Source organism: Mustela nigripes, chromosome 15, assembly GCF_022355385.1.
Source record: "Mustela nigripes isolate SB6536 chromosome 15, MUSNIG.SB6536, whole genome shotgun sequence".
NCBI lineage: Eukaryota > Metazoa > Chordata > Mammalia > Carnivora > Mustelidae > Mustela > Mustela nigripes.
Genome location: NC_081571.1, coordinates 24,350,731 through 24,370,757, shown reverse-complemented (window position 1 = coordinate 24,370,757; position 20,027 = coordinate 24,350,731). Strand labels below are relative to the sequence as shown.

General features: G+C 36.6%; 1 protein-coding gene across 14 annotated transcripts in view; it reads right to left on the bottom strand.

The window, feature by feature from the left end:
• The window catches only part of CAB39L (calcium binding protein 39 like), a 123,270-nt gene that overhangs the window by 69,843 nt on the left and 33,400 nt on the right, over positions 1–20,027 (bottom strand). Inside the window, exon 1 of one of the 14 annotated variants that reach the window (XM_059377925.1) lies at positions 5,938–6,314. The exons of the other annotated variants lie outside the window; for them this stretch is intronic. The gene's annotated coding sequence lies outside the window, so the exon portion shown is untranslated. Of the gene's footprint in view, positions 1–5,937; positions 6,315–20,027 lie in introns of those variants that run through there. 14 annotated transcript variants of the gene reach the window in all.

The following is a 20,027-nucleotide window of genomic DNA, read 5'->3' as shown; positions in this document are numbered from 1 at the left end:
AAACAGAAAAACTGAAGCAACCCCCTTCATACATCTCCCTGATCCCAGCCCCCCTCTGGTTCATTCTGGTGGGACTATTACTTGAATATTAATTTAGCAGTGTGGCTCTAGAACCCATAAATGTTCACAACCTCTGATTTAGTAAGTAATTCTTGCTTCTGGAAATCTGTCTTAACAAAGTAAACTAAAATAAGGGTTGTCTTTGTAACATTTTTAAAAACATTTTAACATCTGTGAAATTGAGGTGTTTCTTACAACCGAGGGGATTTTACCTTCCTTTACAGTTTTTTTTCTTTCTTCCTTAGTGGTATACAAAGTACATGACTTATAGACAATCACTTCTTAGATTTGATGAAATACAGTCTTTGGCTATGAAAATGTTTGCAAAGAATGCGAAATAAAATGGAAATGTTAAAAGCAGCACCCCATAGAACTATGTAAAAGCAAACAAAACACAAGAACACAAAGGCTATGCATAGAAAAAAATTTACAAAAGTTAATGGTGATTGTCTCTGGGTAACTGGCTTATGGATGCTAAATTTTCCTTTTCCTTCAAATTTTCTTTTTTCCAAGCTTTGTTTAATAGCCCATGCAAATACTTTCATAATGGAAACACCTTCTCATAAATGATATTTTTAATGACTAAACAACTGTGTTTTAAAGTTCAAACTGTGGAATATCTGATCACCATGTCTTTTCAAAGCATTAGTCAAACAAATGTGATTTCTGTTAGTTTGGCTATGAAATTTCATAAAGAGTAGAACTTGATTCAGAATCTGGAGAGAGAGCCAAAACAAATTATTCACCTCTGCTCCCAGGCATCTCAGGCCCTGTAGACTTTATAGTAGATTTTGGCAGCATTTCTTTTTCTCATACACAGCAAAATATTTCATATTCCTAACTTATGTGTGAGCGTCATTAAAGATGGCCCAAAGTTAATCACTCTGAATATGTTCAGTGACATTAAGTGCAGAGGAGTGTTTACAGGGGAAGGGAAAAAGGGAAGCTAGGAGAAAAGGTCATTTGGGACATTCAATTCCCTTCTTTTTATTCCTTAAAATATTGAAAGGGAAATAAATGTTTATCTCTAAATGGCTAATGAGTATCTCCACGCCTTTATGTTTAACCTTCAATTGTAGTATTCAAAAATAGTTCTAATTCAAAGGTTTCCCACACAAGTTTAAGAAAGCAAGAAATGTATCTCTGAAGCCAAGAAAAATCTCAAGATTTCCATAGGTAAAACTATAAAAAGTAACCAAACTTCTAACTCGCTGTAACAAAACCAACTAAAAAATGAGCCTTCTGGGGCGCCTGGGTGGCTCAGTGGGTTAAGCCGCTGCCTTCAGCTCAGGTCATGATCTCAGGGGCCTGGGATCGAGTCCTGCATGGGGCTCTCTGCTCAGCAGGGAGCCTGCTTCCCTCTCTCTCTCTCTGCCTGCCTCTCTGCCTACTTGTGATCTCTGTCTGTCAAATAAACAAATAAAATCTTTAAAAAAAAAAAATGAGCCTTCTTTCTTTCCACATAAGTTTATTTTACAATCAACAATGACTGAGGGAGGAACATTTCCAAAATTTTCTTAAAGCTTGCTAATTTAAACCTAAGGCATAAGTACCTTCTCTTAAACTAAAGAAACTAAAATAAACTTAGCACTACATTTAAAAAAAAATCACAACATTTCAGGAATCACGATTCTTTTATCTGCACTCCAAACAGAACTCACAGGTAGAAATGATATAAATCAAAGTGCATCTGTGGCAGATAATTGAATCTGTAAGATTCATTTTTTAAAAACTAATGAATGGAGGTTACATTAATGTATACATTTGTCAGTATTCATTAAACTGTTCTCTTCAAATGGTTTAAGGTATATTTTAAAACTGAAAAAGTATACCTACAGGTTCTACTGTATTTGCCATATCCAAATAGTCACCTCTCCCCCCACTGACAATGTCATACCTTAGAAGTACCGCACAGAAATAAATTATAAAGATATCAATCTAGTTACACATGCTATGACACCAAATCCATTATAGAGCATATGTGTCAAAGTATCATCTAATTAACATCTTCTATCCTTTAACAATTCCATTTTTTAAAAAGATTTTATTCATTTATTTGAGAGAGAGCGTAATCGAGAGAGCAGGAGACGGAGAAGCAGACTCCCCACTGAGCAGGGAACCTGATATGGGGCTCGATCCCAGGACCCTGAGATCATGACCTGAGCTGAAGGCAGCCGTTTAACCCACTGAGCCACCCAGGTGCCCCAATGATCCTATTTTTAAATACATATGCTAAATGTAATTAGAAGGCACCACAATTAAATACTTTACTAGAAAACCTATGGAAATGAATGAAAATCTGTAGACAATAATGTATAAATAAAGACTTTCACTGATAATTCTTTTTCTCAGTTCAAAATGACCAAGAATGATTCTGTTTTTATTAAGTTTTATTAACACAGTATGAAGGAGATCTTGACGACTAAAAACAGACAATTTACATAGGAACAGAAAACTCATGAGAATTTTAATGGATCCTCATTCACCTGGAAGCCTTGGTTAGACTTCCTTTGGAATAAAAACTCTTTTATAAGAAGAGAAACCCAAGTCCCTGGGAACTACTCCTGAATTCTAATGTATTGTAACCAGTGAAATAATTTAAAAATAGAACTAGTACATGAACTTAGGAAGACACAGAACTGCTAACTTCTTTGTTGTTATAAATAACAACCTACTAGACTATTACTATTCCAGGAAAAAACCACCAGTAACTTCATTCATTAGGTTCACAGTGATTCTACTGACTGCTCCAGTCACTTGTCAGAGCTAAAATTTTCTACACATATTAACTATTAGTGATTGTCAATGAGTGATAATTCTATATTAGAATTTCACAATCTCAATTTATAGCAGAGGTCTGAAGCTAGGTCAGTGTTCTCAAAACTAGTACCTGTAAAAAACAACAACAACAAAACACTAGTACCTGTAATCAAAGCATCAGATCTCACTGAAATTCACAACTGATATTCTTCACAACAGAATTATCAAGGGAAGCGCGAAATTCACTTTTCTGTTTTTACTCTTTCTTCTAAGCACATATATAATTAACAGTCATCAAATTTTGGTTAAATATTATTATTACGATTAAGACAAGGTTTATAGTTTTGAACAAGAAGAAAGTATTTCTTGATCAAATGGAAAAGTTTTCTGCCACTAAAAATCATCTAGGATAAGTGTGCTCTTTGTATTGTTTATTTCATTATATATGTTTATTACATTACCAACTTTTACACTTTGTACTAGAGTACTTTATTTTTTTTTAATAGATTTTATTTATTTATTTGACAGAGAGAGGGATCACAAATAGGCAGAGAGGCAGACAGAGAGAGAGAGATGAGGAGAATCAGGCTCCCCGCTAAGCAGAGAGCCCGATGCGGGACTCGATCCCAGGCCCCTGGGATCATGACCTGAGCCGAAGGTAGAGGCTTAACCCACTGAGCCACCCAGGCGCCCCATGTACTAGAGTACTTTAGAAAAATTTTTAGGACTAGTGTGACTAAACTTGATTTAGATAGACCAAATTTCAGTTTTCCACATAGGCCACATTTCCTTAGATGGGTCCAAGCACACTTATGCAAATACGTAAAGTTGACACCTTACTTCAGAATGTCCCATGTACTCAAGATACCAAGCTTGTAAACTGCCTCCCTTATCACCGTCCCTGCTCACTCAGGGCTGCCACCAAGTCATACAGGATCTTCTCTTTTTCTCCAAATAGGCCTATTCTGCACTACTATTGCTTTGTTTGTGCTTCACAATTCAGTCAATACTCGTCAGGCCATATCTTTCTCATAATAAAAACCACATGCCCCTAAACCTCTTTCCTTTTTTGGACAACTTGGAAAAATTACTCAGTTTCCTTTTTTGTGAACCAAAGAAAAAATTTAGTCCTCATCTAGTAACTATTAGGTACCTACTTAATGTGTCACTGAGCTACACTTCATAAATGGGTGATAAGCATAAAAGCAATGGCTAGAAATAGGCCTATAGTAAGGAAAATAAAAATAGCAAATTATAACATGAGATTAGATCTCATACAGGGTGTGCAACCTTGGAAGCTCTTTAAAGTACCTAGAAATCCTGTTTATAAGCATCCTTCCAAAAACCCATCTATCTTATTAAATTTGCTTTTTCTTCAAGCATTAGCATCTAGGATAAATAAAAATGTTTTATTCAACATAATTGTTTTTACATTTAGTTTCATTACTAGAATCGATTTCCTACTATTTTTCAGGGTGGCAATGGTTTTTCTATAGTGTGGCTAAAATATTTTCTTCAGATATAATAAAAAACAGACAAACACTTTTAAATAATTTTCCAGGGGAGATGGGTCCAAAACTCCCATCAACCTACTCACAATAAACTTCTGAAATACAAAACATTTGTAAACTGGGAATGACTTATTCTTTGCTGTCATATTTACATTCCTATGGGCTTAAGAAATGATGCCACCACTAAGGTAATACCAATGACTTAATAGTTTAAAATAAAAAAAAATATATTCTGACAATTGTGAAGCTGTGTAAATCTGCCATTGGTCTAAGACCAAGTATGGGAAGTTCTGTGAGGAAGAAAAGTTGGTTTGTGATATCTTTATTTTATTTACTTTTGATTTTAAGTGCAAGATACTGGTCTGGAGAAGGTTTCCTAAGACCAGTGGAGTTTTTTCTTATACATAGGTGAAAGGCATTAAAAAAAAAAAAAAAAAAACCCACCTCACAAAACAAAACCTGTTCTACAGGCTTCTGTACACATAGAGGAAATACAGCCATTTTATGTATTATGTCTAGTGTATAAACCCTTTCGATATGCTTACTGACACTCTATAGAAGTTTTCATTCCAGCTAAGTTGTTCTGCCTTAAAGGACTCACTTGAACCACTAAGGACATACATATCTTTTGATGCTGGCAGAGAGTAAATTCAAAACTTAGCTTAGAATAGTGCATCGCTATGCAATGACTCAGTTTAGCAGCTAACAATATAGATTTCCTTCTACCCACAGAGGAATGATTACGTGTCTTCCACTGATGCCTTTAAAAAGACATAAAAAATTAATATACAATGTCCTATGCTAAGGTTGTACAAATAAAATTTCTCTTGTAATGTGAATACATAATTCACAAGTTTATTTTTCTTTTCTCTGCTATATTGCTGGCATACATATATGCATCTGGCTATATTTCTTCAGCAGAGCAACAATGTTATATGAGAGTCTGGTATCAGCAATAGAACAAAATAACTTCAAATCCTTAATTTGAAATCCATGTACATTCATTTTGTATCAAATGGTAAATTTGATATGTAAATTATCTAATTTTTATATTCATTACAGAACCTTGAAAAAATCATGTGTCACTTATTGGATCTAACAGAAGCATTCCATTCTTAAATGATATGTTCTTTTAATGAATGGTATCATTAACACTTCTATTTGAATTACGAGAGAATGATGTAACTTACAATAATTGAGGATCCCAAACGTCACAATGATAGTTTTAAATTTACTGACAATAGACAGAAAGAGGTAACTTTTGAATTTTCAGGCAGAACACATGAAAAATGGTATACTGCCACTATTTTATTTTTGGAAACACTTTGTAAATAAAAACCCATTTCCAGAATAAGATATTCCATGGACACAGAATAGTTGGTAATGGTTCAAGTGCCTTAGGCAACAGAGAAGTATTGTTTTGTAGTTGTTGTTTTTTTTTAAACCTCTCCTAGTAACAGCAGTTCATCATGCACAAAGAAACAAGGTAACAACACGATTTAAAATGAATATATAAGCATCAACTGTAAAACCTCAGTGAAAACTGAAGTTTACTACATCAATTTCATTTCTATGAACTAGAATAGATAACCTGGCTGATACTCACCAAATGTTATAGAAATGCCCAAGCTTGTCTAAGCAACAAAAAGTAGACACATGGTGAGGTGCTGAAGACAGCTCTCTCTCAAAGCACTTTACATGAAGTAGCTTTATCTTCCATTTAATAGAGGGTGCCTCCTGTTACCGAAAGCACCGAAGAGCGAAGAGTTTCCACAATCCCCTCTTGACTTTCTCTCTCTCTTTGAAGAGTAACAGTTACCACCGGAAAACGTTAGCAGAAAATGATCACTTGAACACTCGCACAGGGCAGCTGTAAATTTCCACTCTCTTTGCTTGCTCTCAGATTCCAAGCCTTGCTTGTCTCTTAATCTGTCACAGGCAGTTCTGTTTCTGGTCAGACCAGCTTGCTTCTGCCTTCTCCTCTCTCTCTCAAACGCACTTTTAGATACATACCACTGTGTAACAGCTCCCTCTTTTTCTTCCTCCCTCCCAACTGTGCGTCACAAGAATGTGTGTAAAGCAATTAAACTGAGGCAAATTTAAATCTTGCTCCTTCACTGCAAAAGAGTCTAGGGATAAACAAAATATTTTCCTCACCGCGTTCTAAGTCCTATAGTTGCTCATGTGTGTAGTTTTGTCCACAGATTAAAATGGCCTGACAATGCTGGTTAAAAATGTAAATAACAGTTTCTAACAAAGGTGTGTTGATAGTGATAATAACAGCTTCATTTGCTAATATGTTAGTTTCTCAGGGAAGATTCTGATTCCCAAACATAATAAAAGTGTAGCAAGGAAATACTTAAGCATCATGAATTTACTCTTCAGATTTAAAAGGCAGGGAAGATTTTTAAATTAGAGTATTTATAATTTAAAGTATGTGAAAGTATAATGTATTTTAAAATATGGCATATTTTGAGACTTAGATCCAACATTTACAGTTATAAAAGGGAAAATTACAAAGAACACAGAAAAATACTGACACCAAAAATATTAAGTAGAGCAGCTTATACTATTTATGTGCAAACCAAATATAATCACTTTGTTTAGAAGTCCCCCTCACTCCACATACACATGCAAAACATTGGTCAGGATGCATAATATCTCTTCAATGAGAATTTAAAAGGCTTAAGAGTATTTTATAAACTTTTTTCACTATTACATATGTATAATTATAAAGTAAAATGTCTTAAAATTTCAGAGATCCGTATCTCTGAAAAATCTGAGAATGAGGAATTAGGTAGAAAGCTGAGTGGGATGGTTGGTGATAGACTTAGAAGGCATTTGTAGAATTCTCTGGAATTAGGAGGCAATGTACTCAGCCTGGAATACATGCTGACCATGTGAGAATGCCGGTCAGAGCCTGCTTTGGAGTTTTCTGTTCCAGTCCCATAGCCCCAAAGACTTTCAAGTTCTCGGTCTCCCACTGTATGTTTCCAATCAAAATTCTCGGCCTCTTCTTTTGATGACAGATCCCTCAATAACAGAATGGACAGAAGTTAATAGGCCTATTATGTTTTAATCTTATTCTCTGCTAAAGCATCTCTAAGAATATGAGCTTAAATAAAGTGCGAGGCAAAAAAATCTATAAATAGTTGGTTATTACCCCTAAGAAAAATAAGCAAATAAATAAAGCTTTGCTTTGTTTCTTAACCTATACATCAGGTGTTTAATATAGATTCCCTGATATATACGTATATTTATTTAAAAATATGTACTTCTTAAGGTGGCTCATTTAAAGCAAGCTTTATTAATTTACTTTTATTTTTAATATTTTATTTATTTATTTGACAGAGAGAGAGATCACAAGTAGGCTGAGAGGCAGGCAGAGAGAGAGGGGGAAGCAGGCTCCCTGCTGAGCAGAGAGCCCGATGCAGGGCTCGATCCCAGGACCCCGAGATCATGACCTGATTCCAAGGCAGAGGCCCAACGCACTGAACCACCAAGGGACCCTATTTATTTACTTTTAAAGACTTTATTTATTTCCTGAGAGAGAGAGAGATCATAAGGTGGGGAGAGAGGGCAGAGGGAATCTCAAGCCAGCGGGGGACGGAGCTGGGAGCCAGATGAGCGGCTCAATCTCACAATCCGAGATCATGACCTGAGCCCAAGTCATGAATCAGACGGTTAACTGACTAAGCCTGACTAAGCCACCCAGGCGCCCCTGAAGTAGACTTTTAAAACTTAAATATATTATAAGGTAATTTGGTTCTTAACACCTAAGAAATAGGTACCAAAGAAGACTAGAAATTAGTCTGCCAATTAATTCCTTTAATTTGGACTTTTGTAAAACTTAGAGTTTTATTTCTTACTTAAAGAAAAAAATGTTAAAGAGACATTATCTTAAATCACCAGGCGGCAATTAATAATAAGTGCTTGTATCTTCCCGAGTTCAAGATTATACTCAGAGAGTTCTGGTATACCTGGAGAAATTCAGGATTAGTATGGATGGTGCTTAGACTAACTATGAGGTTAATTTTTTTTTTAAAGATTTTATTTGTTTATTTGACAGACAGAGATTACAAGTAGACAGAGAGGCAGGCAGAGAGAGAGAGAGGGAAGCAGGCTCCCTGCTGAGCAGAGAGCCCGATGCAGGACTCGATCCCAGGACCCTGGGATCATGACCTGAGCCGAAGGCAGCGGCTTAACCCACTGAGCCACCCAGGCACCCAAGGTTAATTTTTTTTTTAAGGCACTTTAACACTGGGAGACGTTATATCAATCTATGATTCTAAGACACAAAATAAAGACAAGGTATTCAAAATACACATTCAAACCAACTACACATGATTATATGTGTTTATATTTGACTTCTACCAAACACCATTTTTAAAAACACATGCAAAGAAATCACAGAAAGTGACCATATATTGATCCACAAAAAAGTTAACAAATTTCCAAAATGGAAATAGTACAAGCTTCATCCTCTGAAAACAAGATGAGAAAACTCAAAGTTATTTAAGAAATTTTTAACAAATAAGCAAATATGCTTTAACCAACCCTATAGATACTTGAAAATTTGAAAGTACAATTACAGTGGACTGCAGTTCTCTTTCAGGATATGATGAAATAATAGGGACTGAATTTACTCTTCTGTCTTACATAACTGAGAAACTGGGCAAAATATATAAAACAATGGTTTTTAGACACTGGACACCAGGCAGCTCAGCCCAGTAATCCCTGAGAGAAGGGAAATAAGGTAATTATTGCTCCAGGCTGCAGAGCAGGAAGGGGAGCCCAAACAGAGCGTGGCAGTCTTCCGGAGCTAAAGAGACAAGGGTTGAGAATTCAAGAAGGACAATGTGACTAAAATTCACAGGGCAGAATACCAGAAAAGAGAATTGCAGAGAATCCCAGAGATCTGCAGAGGACTCTCTTCAAATCTTCATCTGAGAACTGATTAGCACATCTGTGAGAAAACTCCAAAGACAGGAAAGAACGAATGGAAAGAATCAGGCTGAAGAATTCACAGTATTCACACAGGACTGAAAATAGTTCTTGTTCCCAAAAGCCAGAGTGAAGAAATCTCATGTGAGAAATTGGGTTAAATACTCTGAAAGATATTGCCTTGGCATTGGGACCAAATTAGCCTTAGATTAAGTTGTTCTGGTCCTTCTCTATAGACCTTACAAGTAAGTCCAGAAATGATAAAATTCTTTCCAAATAAATTAACTGCATCCTAGAATAGAATTCAAAAATATCTAAAGGCATTTTTAGAAATCTAGCATATAGCATAAAACTCATAATGTCTGGCATGCAGTCAAAAATTACTAGGCATGCAAAAACCCAGGAAAATACAATAGCCTTTAAAATAATAATAAAAGTATTTCTATTAGTTAAGGTAATAATAGCAAATTTATTTATTGAAAAGACTTGGTTTCCTTTTTAACTAGCTTGTAAGGTATAGAGTGACTGTTTGTAAAATGCAAATACGCAGTTCTCCACCAACACTTCCTCCAAGAATTCCAGTCTTCACTGATGATTTGTGTCTAAATCAATCATTTCATCAGGGACTGAAAACTGATCATTAAAAAATTCTCTTCTTTCTGCTATATTGGCTGACTTGTTTGATAGAGAAGAGCTTCTCCTCAACTATACTTCTAATTAAAAAAGACTGATAGTGGCTTCCTTTAATTACCAATTTGGAGAGTAAAAAGCTGGTAACATTCACGTCCAATGGTGGCAAATAGAAGATTATTTTTGGTGAGGTTAAGTCTTTCTCTTCTTCCTCTTATTTTTTTGGGGGGGGGGGCGTTAAGATTTTATTTATTTATTTGACAGAAAGAGAAAGAGAGAGAGCACAAGCAGGGGAAGCAACAGGCAAAGGGAGAGGAGAAGCAGGCTCCTTGCTGAGCAGGGAGCCCGATGTGGGGCTTGATCCCAGCACCTTGGGATCATGACCTGAGTCACCCAGGTGCCTCATCTTCTTTAGAGTATCATTCAAAATGGTTCATAAATCTTTATATATTCAATGTTTCAATGTTTCAATAAATTACAGGCATTATTCCATTTGATGCCATCCTTCTAGCTTGGGTTTCCCCCAAAAAGTAGGATCTAAAGCAAAAGCCTTATGTAATATTATTATATTTTTTTAAGATTTTATTTATTTATTTGACAGACAGAGATCACAAGTAGGCAGAGAAGTAGGCAGAGAGAGAGGGGGAAGCAGGCTCCCCGCTGAGCAGAGAGCCCGACACGGGGCTTGATCCCAGGACCCTGGGATCATGACCTGAGCCGAAGGCAGAGGCTTTAACCCACTGAGCCACCCAGGCACCCCTGTGATATTATTTTTAAAAGTAATCCAATCACAATGAGCAGAAGTGAGGGACAAGGGGAATAAAGCAAAGGAGAGAGAGTCAAAATGACATTGCATACCAACCTGGCCACCGGTTTAATCTGTCAGATTGAATTTCTTAGAAGCCATGTAAGCTGCATTTCAGGACCACCACTAAGGTGGGAGGAGAAAAGAGAGGAGAAAAATTTACCCACTGGCTTCACTTCCCATTGATCAAAGGCTTTCCCAAAAGGGCATTAATTCCCCTACACTTGAGTTTAACTCCACTGTACGTCCAGGTTGTACATGTGTGGGTCTTCCTTGAGGACACTGCAAAAAGCAAGGGGTTTACAGAATAGCAGGAATAAGGCTATGTATGATTATGCCTACACAAGAGTTTACATAGGGCTGAAATGAGGAAAGTGAATCCCAGAGGATATGCGATGATGTATGAGAGGTATCTGTAAAAACTGTGCAAATTTTCCCAGATCTGGACAGTGGAAGTCCTTTAAAGATATTTCCTGCATCCTTTTGATACAATTTCAGTAATCTTTGAATTGTTATTGCTTTCCAGTTCAACAGAATGTCCCAGCCTCACTTTGTATTTCCTCTGTCCTAGATCTACAATGAGTCATGTCTCCAGGGAGCCCTAGAGCTTCATAGTGACGTTTGGGTATTGGGCACACTCACTGCTACAGACATGTCACTGCTTCTAGACCTTGCAGTGATGAAAGTTAGCAAATGAGTTTTAAAAAGTCATTAATTTACATTGATATTTTAATTCTAATTTACCATTACAGAGTTTCAACTCTATTTTTTTTTAAATTTTATACTCATCTTCTCTTACATAAAAATTTTGGTTCTAATAACACATCAACACAATGATGTGTTTATCTTTTAGTATACCTAATATAGATTCAAAATAGCAATGCCACAATCTCTAACAATAAAACTAATAAAAGAAGTTTAAATACTTCTTTGCAGTTAACTTCTAATTTAACTTGCAATGTACTGGTAAGCATATATGACTACCACTATCTTAGAGAGTTCTAATATCAAAATGTTGAATTAGTTTGCCTGTTGCAAAATCAAAACTTCTATTTTACATTGTTAATTCACAATTGAAAAATTTCCATAGAATGAGATTTTAATTGTTTTATTATTAGATGGAGACTTTAACAACCCATAAGTAATGCAGTTCCATGGAGCTGTCTCAGTTATGGAGAAAGCAGAGAGGAAAATTGAAAAGTGTAAATGATACATAGAGATCAAGCTATGGCCAAATGACATCATGGTACACTAATAAGCCATGATTCTACAGTAACTCAAATACAAAAATGTAGTGGAAAAATTATTTATCACTATATGTGATGGTATAACTATGCAGAATTCCAAATTACCTCCTCCACCTTAGCAGTCACTTTCATGTTATTGATAAGGTAAGACTTAGAATCCATCTTGAAATGTATCTACTGCATCACTTCACTAATTCTAAGTATTGCAACTAGTTACAGAATTTTTTTAAGGCACCTTATCAAATTGATTAGTCCCCCCTATCAAGGGGTGCCTGGGTGGCTCAGTCAGTTAAGCATCTGCCTTTAGCCCAGGTCATGATGCTGGAGTCCTGGGATCCCAAGAAAGTCCCAGTAGAGCTCCTTGCTTGGCAGAGTCTGCTTTTCTCTCTCCCTCTGTCCCACCCCCCTTGCTCTCTTTCTGTGTCAAATAAATAAATAACATCTTTAAAAAATATATATTAAAAATAAAGATTTTATTTATTTCTTTGACAGAGAGAGAGAAAGCACAAGTAGGGGGAGTGACAGAGGGAATGGAAGAAGCGGACTCCCCACTGAGCAGAGAGCCCAATGCAGGGCTTGATCCCCGGACCTGAGATCATGACCTGAGCCTAATGCAGATCAACTGACTGAACCACTCAGGCACCCCAATAAATAAAATCTTTACAAAACACTGATTAGTCCATCAAAATAACACTGGTGGTTTAAAAAGTTTACTGTCAACAGTAACAATAATTGACACACTAAAAACTAGTTTATCATGTTCAAAAAAATCAAGATTCTAATATGTAAAATACTAAACACAAATATGTATTTTTATGACTGCTTGATTGGCAATTTACTGGTATCTATTGGACTAAATTATTGTTAATTTTATTTTATTAGTTTTATAGAGTTATTTATGTTTAATGAATATATTTGTTTTCACTTACATAGAAAAACTGAAGGAGAAAGTTAACTAAAACAATTGGACTGCAAGTGACAAACCCAATGCACATAAGTTTAGCAAAAAGGGAACTTAAGGATCATGTAACCAAAAGACCTAGGATCAGAGCACAGCCCAGCCAGGGAAGTACCTACTGGGGAGAGGTGGGAGATGCTACTGAACATCCTAAAATCAGAGAACATCCTCTCTCTAATAAAGAAATAACTAGTCCAAAATGTCAACAGTGCCAAGGCTGAGAGACCCTGGATCAAAGCTAACTTCAGCCCAAGCTTAAACAATGTCATTGGAGCTCCTTCTCTCTTTGCATTGCTTTCTTCGGTGCTGCCTTCTTTCATAGTTGGGCTCTTCTTACACGGTGGCACAGATTACATGGCCTTGGTCCCCATAATCTCAAAAGAAGAGAAGCCCTTGGGCCTCTCTTTCAATAGCTACCTCAAACCTGAAAAATGGCTTTGGTGCTGCTAGTTCAGGTAACCAACTATTAAGAACCATATGCATAAGAACCAGGTGCTCTTGTTAAACAGCTTGGCTTCAGAGTGTGTTAGCATCAGTGCAAAGATAGGTCTGATAGGCCTATAAGGCAGGACAAAAGAAAAGTGAGAATCTCACTATGAAAGAGCAACTTCAAGTCAAGAGTCATTAAGTCAAATGTTGGGTGAGATCTGCACCATGACTGAACTTCAAAGCATATGTAGCTGGATTCACTCAGCTTCATTTGTGTTTTACATAAAACCATTCCATAAAATGGGGTGCCTGGGTGGCTCAGTTAGTTAAGCAGCTGCATTCAGCTCAGGTCATGATCCTGGAGTCCTGGGATTGAGTCCCACCTCAGACTCCCTGCTCGGCTCCCTCTGACTTCTCCCCTTTCATGCCCGCTCTCTCTCTCTCTCTCATTCTCTTTCTCTCTCTCTCTCGCAAATAAATAAATAAAATCTTAAAAAAGAAAGAAAGAAGACATCTTATTGAAAAAAAGAATTCCAGGGGCGCCTAGGTGGCTCAGTGGGTTAAAGCCCCTGCCTTCAGCTTGGGTCATGGTCCCGGGGTCCTGGGATCGAGCCCTCCATTGGGCTCTCTGCTCAGCGGGGAGCCTGCTTCCCCCTCTCTCTGTCTGCCTCTCTGCCTACTTATGATCTCTTTCTCTGTCAAATAAATAAATAAAATCTTAAAAAAAAATTCCATAAAATAGTTCAACCTGGCTGCTCAGCATCCACATTTATCCTTTTCCTACATCTGTATTTTCAACAATGGCCCTGCCTAACTTTGGGCAAGATTTCCAAATGTGACTAACAGTACACTCACCCTTGCTCAAACTTATTTACTGCTGCCAGCTCCAAAATCTCTGTTGAGTATAAATTTCTCAATCAAGTTTGAAGCAGCTCCTTAGGGTCTATCATCCTATGGCTCAATTGTAAATTTAATCTCCCCACACCAAGACATGTAATAAACAAGGCAAAGTAGAAAAAAAGACACCGCCAATAAAAACTCCTGCATGAAAAAAATGGAAGTAAAGAAACATCGATTCATAATATATATGATATTTTGCTGGACAGAAGAGTAGGCATCCCTGTCTGGGAGGGGAAATGAGTTCTTTAGTTACCAAATTGATTGCCCCTGATTCTAATCTCTAAACTCTTGGAGAATCTCCCCTATCAAATATCCCCCAAAATCACGACGAGAAGGTCATTGAGGATGGTTCCTGACTGGGAGCTTTCCTGCTTAAGCAGTCCACTTGTTTTGGAATCTCATGCAAGAGAATGGGAGTTTCTGGGGAATGGGAAATCATAAGCATTTGTTTCTCAGACTTGAATATTTCTGATAATACAACTGTCTTAGATTCTCTTTGACTTTAATCATTTTGCTGCTTGTTTTCTACTAACCAAAATCAACAACTGGTGAATCTGGACTTGTGATTTTTTTCTCTAACTGGCTTCCGGGCTCTGTGCATTACTCAAGCCTTCAGGTTAAACTGCTTCTTCCAAGCAAATGAGGGTAAACCTGTCCTCTTAGACCTAGGATGTATCCCAATAGACTGGTTTGTATTCTAGGGTTGACCATTACCTTTGCCCAAGGCAGAAGTAAAAGATGCTTGGGTCTTCAGCTTTCTCCAAGGTTCTGATTGTATCTTTTCTTTTTAATCATATCTTTCATGCCTTCTACTTGTATCTTCTCCTATGGATCTTTCATATCTTTCTCAACATTCTGTCTCCCTGTTTTTGCTCATACTAACTTAGCTCAGACCTGTGATCACACTAGGGAGATAAAAATCAAGGAACAGTGGGGTTGGAATTTAATATTCAAAAATTTCATCAGAGACTTTTTTTTTTTAAGAAAAGATAGGAGCCTAATGAAAACAGCAGTTTTAAATATGTTAAATGGTTAATAAGTACATAAATGCTATGATAAATATGACCCTGTACCTTAAAAAAGACCTGGCACTTGCTAATGAAGGTGATGGGTGTTAGAAGGGCTGCGTCTTGGGAGTTATTCTGAAACAGAGAGAATAGGGTTATCTGAAATCAGCTGGAAAGTTTTAACATCAAATGTGGATGGACAGGACTCATCACATGTGGTACACTGAGATTGCTGGCAGGTGTCTGAAGTGTGTGCATGTGGACATTTTGTGTATTCCTATGTGGCTTGGTTTAGCAGGGTGGTTTTTGCATTCATGTTGTACTGCTCACAAATGAAATGACACAAAAACAGACACGAAATGTGTATTATGCTCAAATTGCTCCCTAATATATCAATCACATTGTAACACATTTGTTTAAAAATGATTGTTTTAGGAGAAATGACTATTACTTTTACCATTATAAAATGTATGTATATGTATATGCATATACATATATATGTGTTAGAGTATGCTAAAATGTACTATATACCTATTGTTGCAATTTTGCTAATTTGAGTAACTACAGATCTTTAGGGTTTTTTTAGTGGCATTGACTTCTCTCTTATTCTCACTTCTTTTCTTCACTTCTCATTCACCCTTTTGTTTCTGTTTTTCTCTATTCCTAAATACCACAATATATATACAAAATATTACAGCTACACTTTCAGGGAGCCTAGAAATTATATTTGATTTACTCTTTAATAGTCCTTGGCCTTCAATAAGGCCAATAAAGAAGCCCTAAAGCAAAGAACCTATTTAAAGTCTTTAGGAGCTTGTCATATTTCTAGTTCTTCCTTCTCTTAATTTCCATTTCGAACATTATTAATATTGTGGCCTTGCAAGTTGCTTAAAGATATTCAAATTGCTTTCATAAAAGCAGAATTTAGAGGAAATTATATAGGAGGAACACTGTAGATGTTGCACAGAGATGAAGCTTAATTGATAAAATAAAACACACATTACCTTAATTGATAAAATAAAACACACATCAAGTGCACAAATTGTGCACTTGAAACTAATGTAACACTGTATGTCAATTATACTTCAATAATAAGGTTTTTAAAAAACCACACCCACATTTCTTTTTTTTTTTTTTTTTTAAAGTGTTTTTTTTTTTTTTTTTTTTTTTTTAAAGATTTTTATTTATTTATTTGACAGAGAGAGATCACAAGTAGGCAGAGAGGCAGGCAGAGAGAGAGAGAGGAGGAAGCAGGCTCCCTGCTGAGCAGAGAGCCCGATGCGGGACTCGATCCCAGGACCCTGAGATCATGACCTGAGCCGAAGGCAGCGGCTTAACCCACTGAGCCACCCAGGCGCCCCACACCCACATTTCTAATTGTACACTAATTGCTAACCCTTAGCCAAATCTGGAAATCTTTAGAAGGTCTTCCAATTAACTTCAACAAGATTAAAAAAAACTCAGTTATTCTGATTCTTCTTATACTACTGTGCTGCGTATCTCATGTTCTTTCTTTTTTTTAGGAAAGAGGAAGCTGAATAACAAGGTGACATCATTACTCCTACTGGTTGTATTTGCAAAACACCAGAGTAGTCTCTTAAAGCCGAGAAAGTCATGTTTTTTCTCACTTTTCCAGCACTACTCTGGCCCCCTGCTGGTACTGAGCTGCTGTGGCGCCTGCAATATTCAGCCCCAGCATTAAGTTCTATGATGCCAGTCCAAGGAATGACTGCTTTGTTTCCCTAATGCTAAGACAGTATCATCTACAGCTATAGCTATTTAGAAATAAATAGATGTACATATATAGCCTCCAAAGGCCTTTCTGTGATAAGCTATTCTGAATATTTTTCAGATATCAAGCGGCTAGTTTCATGACTATTGTCTCTTTGATATTAGGCAGCCCTAGATTTGAATGGAAGCCGATTGTGTGTAAGTATCTGTCTTTAAACTGGAGATAATAGTGTACAGTTCCAGGACTGGCTGTGAGGATCAACTGAAGTAATATGCATATGTGCCTGGCATTTAGTTAAGTGCTAAATGTTAGACATTTCTCTACTCATGTAATTAAAAAAAAAAACCAAACAGCCTTGAGCACATATTAAAAGTACATCAGTCCACTTGTGGTTGCCTTGTCACTACTCTGGAATGAGATAGATCCACTGGTGGACTCACAAGCAGTGTATCATCAACCTTGTTTGTTAAGCACTTAGTAGATACAAAGTGCTATACTAGGTACTCCAGAGATACACATACCCACATGCCAATAAGCCATTAACTATGTGCTTAAGGACTTTTCAACTTGCCTTATCTACCAACCAGACCAAAATAATTCCACTAAAGGAATTCTGGATGCAGCATTTTAGAAAAGCATGGGATAGGGATAATAAAGAAACCCTGGACTTTAGCTTGCTTCGTGCCCAAGTCAATTAACATCTCGGAGCTTTGTTCTATATATTTAGGTAGGAATACTCCATCTATCTCTCACAGGTTTATGGAAATTTTATATTACACAGACACATTAAGTAAATAACTAGACAAATTAGTAAACTACGAAAGTAGTAAAATGGAATGGATTTAAAAAATAAATTTTTTTCTATGACTTAACCCTCAAATCAAACTAGAAAAACTTCCAGAAGCCATTATTATTGGCTCCACCACAATAGTGCTAAAGGAACAAGGCAAAAAAAAAAAAAAAAAAAAAAAATTCTATCTCTTATCAGGTTATCTTAACCAAAAGATAGAGTTGAAGTGGTGGCAAAAGAAATGGGACCATTACCCAACTGACCTCAGTTAAAATTGCAACCATTCTCAAATGATCTAGAACCATAAATTTGAAACTAATAGTAAATTGCCAAGGAGATGCTCTATAAATTATTTCACATTTGATTAATCCATAACTTTTATTTTGACAAATAATTTTTAGAAAGTTTCTATGTGACACAAAGTAGTTTTCATAATCACTTCAATTAATACTGTCAGTACTTTCAGGGTTGCTCTTAGCTTATATGATGCTTTGGTAAGAGTCAAAAAAAGGGACAGCTGCAGTCAAGCAGATGCAGAGATTAACCAGCAAATAGAACCTTCATGTAAAGAACAAGTAACCTGCCTTCCAGGCAGATGCAGCCCTGCACCAACCTGGCACATATTTTGGTAAGGGGAAGGGGGAATGTGAGCTGGATTTCAGGCCCTGCTCATTCTGCTGGCAGGGATCTTTGGACTACAAAAACCATACAACTAAATGTAATAGCCCTAGATACTTTATAATGGCAAGGCTCTGTTACAACTTTCTATCATTTAAAGGTACAGGATTCAGGGGCACCTGGTTGGCTCAGTCAATAAAGCATATGACTCTTGATCTTAGGGTTGTGAGTTCAAGTCCCATGCTGGGGGCAGAGACTATTTAAAAATATTTTTTTAAAAATGCACGGGATTCATTCATCCAGCCATCTGAGGGCAATATGGTCTATGAGGATATAGGTCAGAAAAGGGAATTTATATTCTAATAGGGAATATAATACATGTACCAAAAATAACTATAGTGTAAGACAAAAAGTTATGAATCAAAGAGGAAAAGACCAATGAAATTCCAAAAATATTCAGTTGAACCAAAAAATAGATATATTTTGAAGAATCAGAGAATGTTTCATAGAGAAAGTGGCAATAGAACTCAGTTGTGAATGATGGGTATGATTTGGTCATGTGGAAATAGGAACAGAGGATTAGGAAGTGCAAGATGTAAATAACAAACACTTTAGTTCATCAGATAAAAATGCTATGTGAATGATAGTAGTAAAAAAAAAAAAGGAAAAACAGGTTGGAGTCAAATTGTGGAGAGCCTTTAATAGTAGACTAATAAATTTAACTGTTAATTTGTGGACAAAGGGGAGCCAATGATGTGGCTCATAAACATAAACATTTTTATAAACATTTATGTTTCATAAACATGAATTTGGCGGTGTATAAGAAGAATCAAAAGGGTAGAGAAACAGTAAGTGATGAAATTAAAGGCAACTGCCAGTAGTCCAGGATGACAACGCAGGTGACTTAGCAGGTGAACAAGAAGAATATGCGAGTATCAAAGACAATAGGTTTGGCAACTGAATAAATGTAAACGGTAATTAGGAAAAGAGTTAAGATGGCAACGAGTTTCCTTGTTTTCCATGTGAAAGAGTAGATGGTAATATCTTAAAAGAAATATGGGCCACAGGAGGAAAAAGAATAATAAAATAACCAGTTGCTTGATATGTAGCAAGTCTGAAGTGCCAGCAAGACATCTGGATATAGATGCCTGTAGGCACTTGAACATACAGATCTAGAACTTGGGAGAGAAAACAGACCCAGAGCAATATATCTGGGGGTCACCCATTCTGCCAATGGAGTACAGGAGGGTCCAAAGAGAGCAAAGGACAGAACTTTAGGAAGCAGCTAGAGGGAGAGAGAGAAAAAGTAGCCAAGTAAAGGGAAATGCTGGTGGCTAGAGAGGGAAAGAACCAGAAAAATATACTATCCCTATGACCAGAAGAAGAGAACATCAGAAATGTGGAGTGTCCAACAATACCAAATACTGCAGAGTAGTGATGAATATCCTGCCTAAATCTATCATCTAATTTCTAAGACCCTCTTTCAATTCTTAGAAAGCAGAAGTATTAGAGGAAAAAAGGATCTACAGAAAACCACTCAAAACAAGGAAAGGGATCTCTTAAGAACTCATATTCCCCTAAAATACTAAAAATACAGGCCAATAGAGAGCCCAAACCCAAGTTGGGATCACCCAGT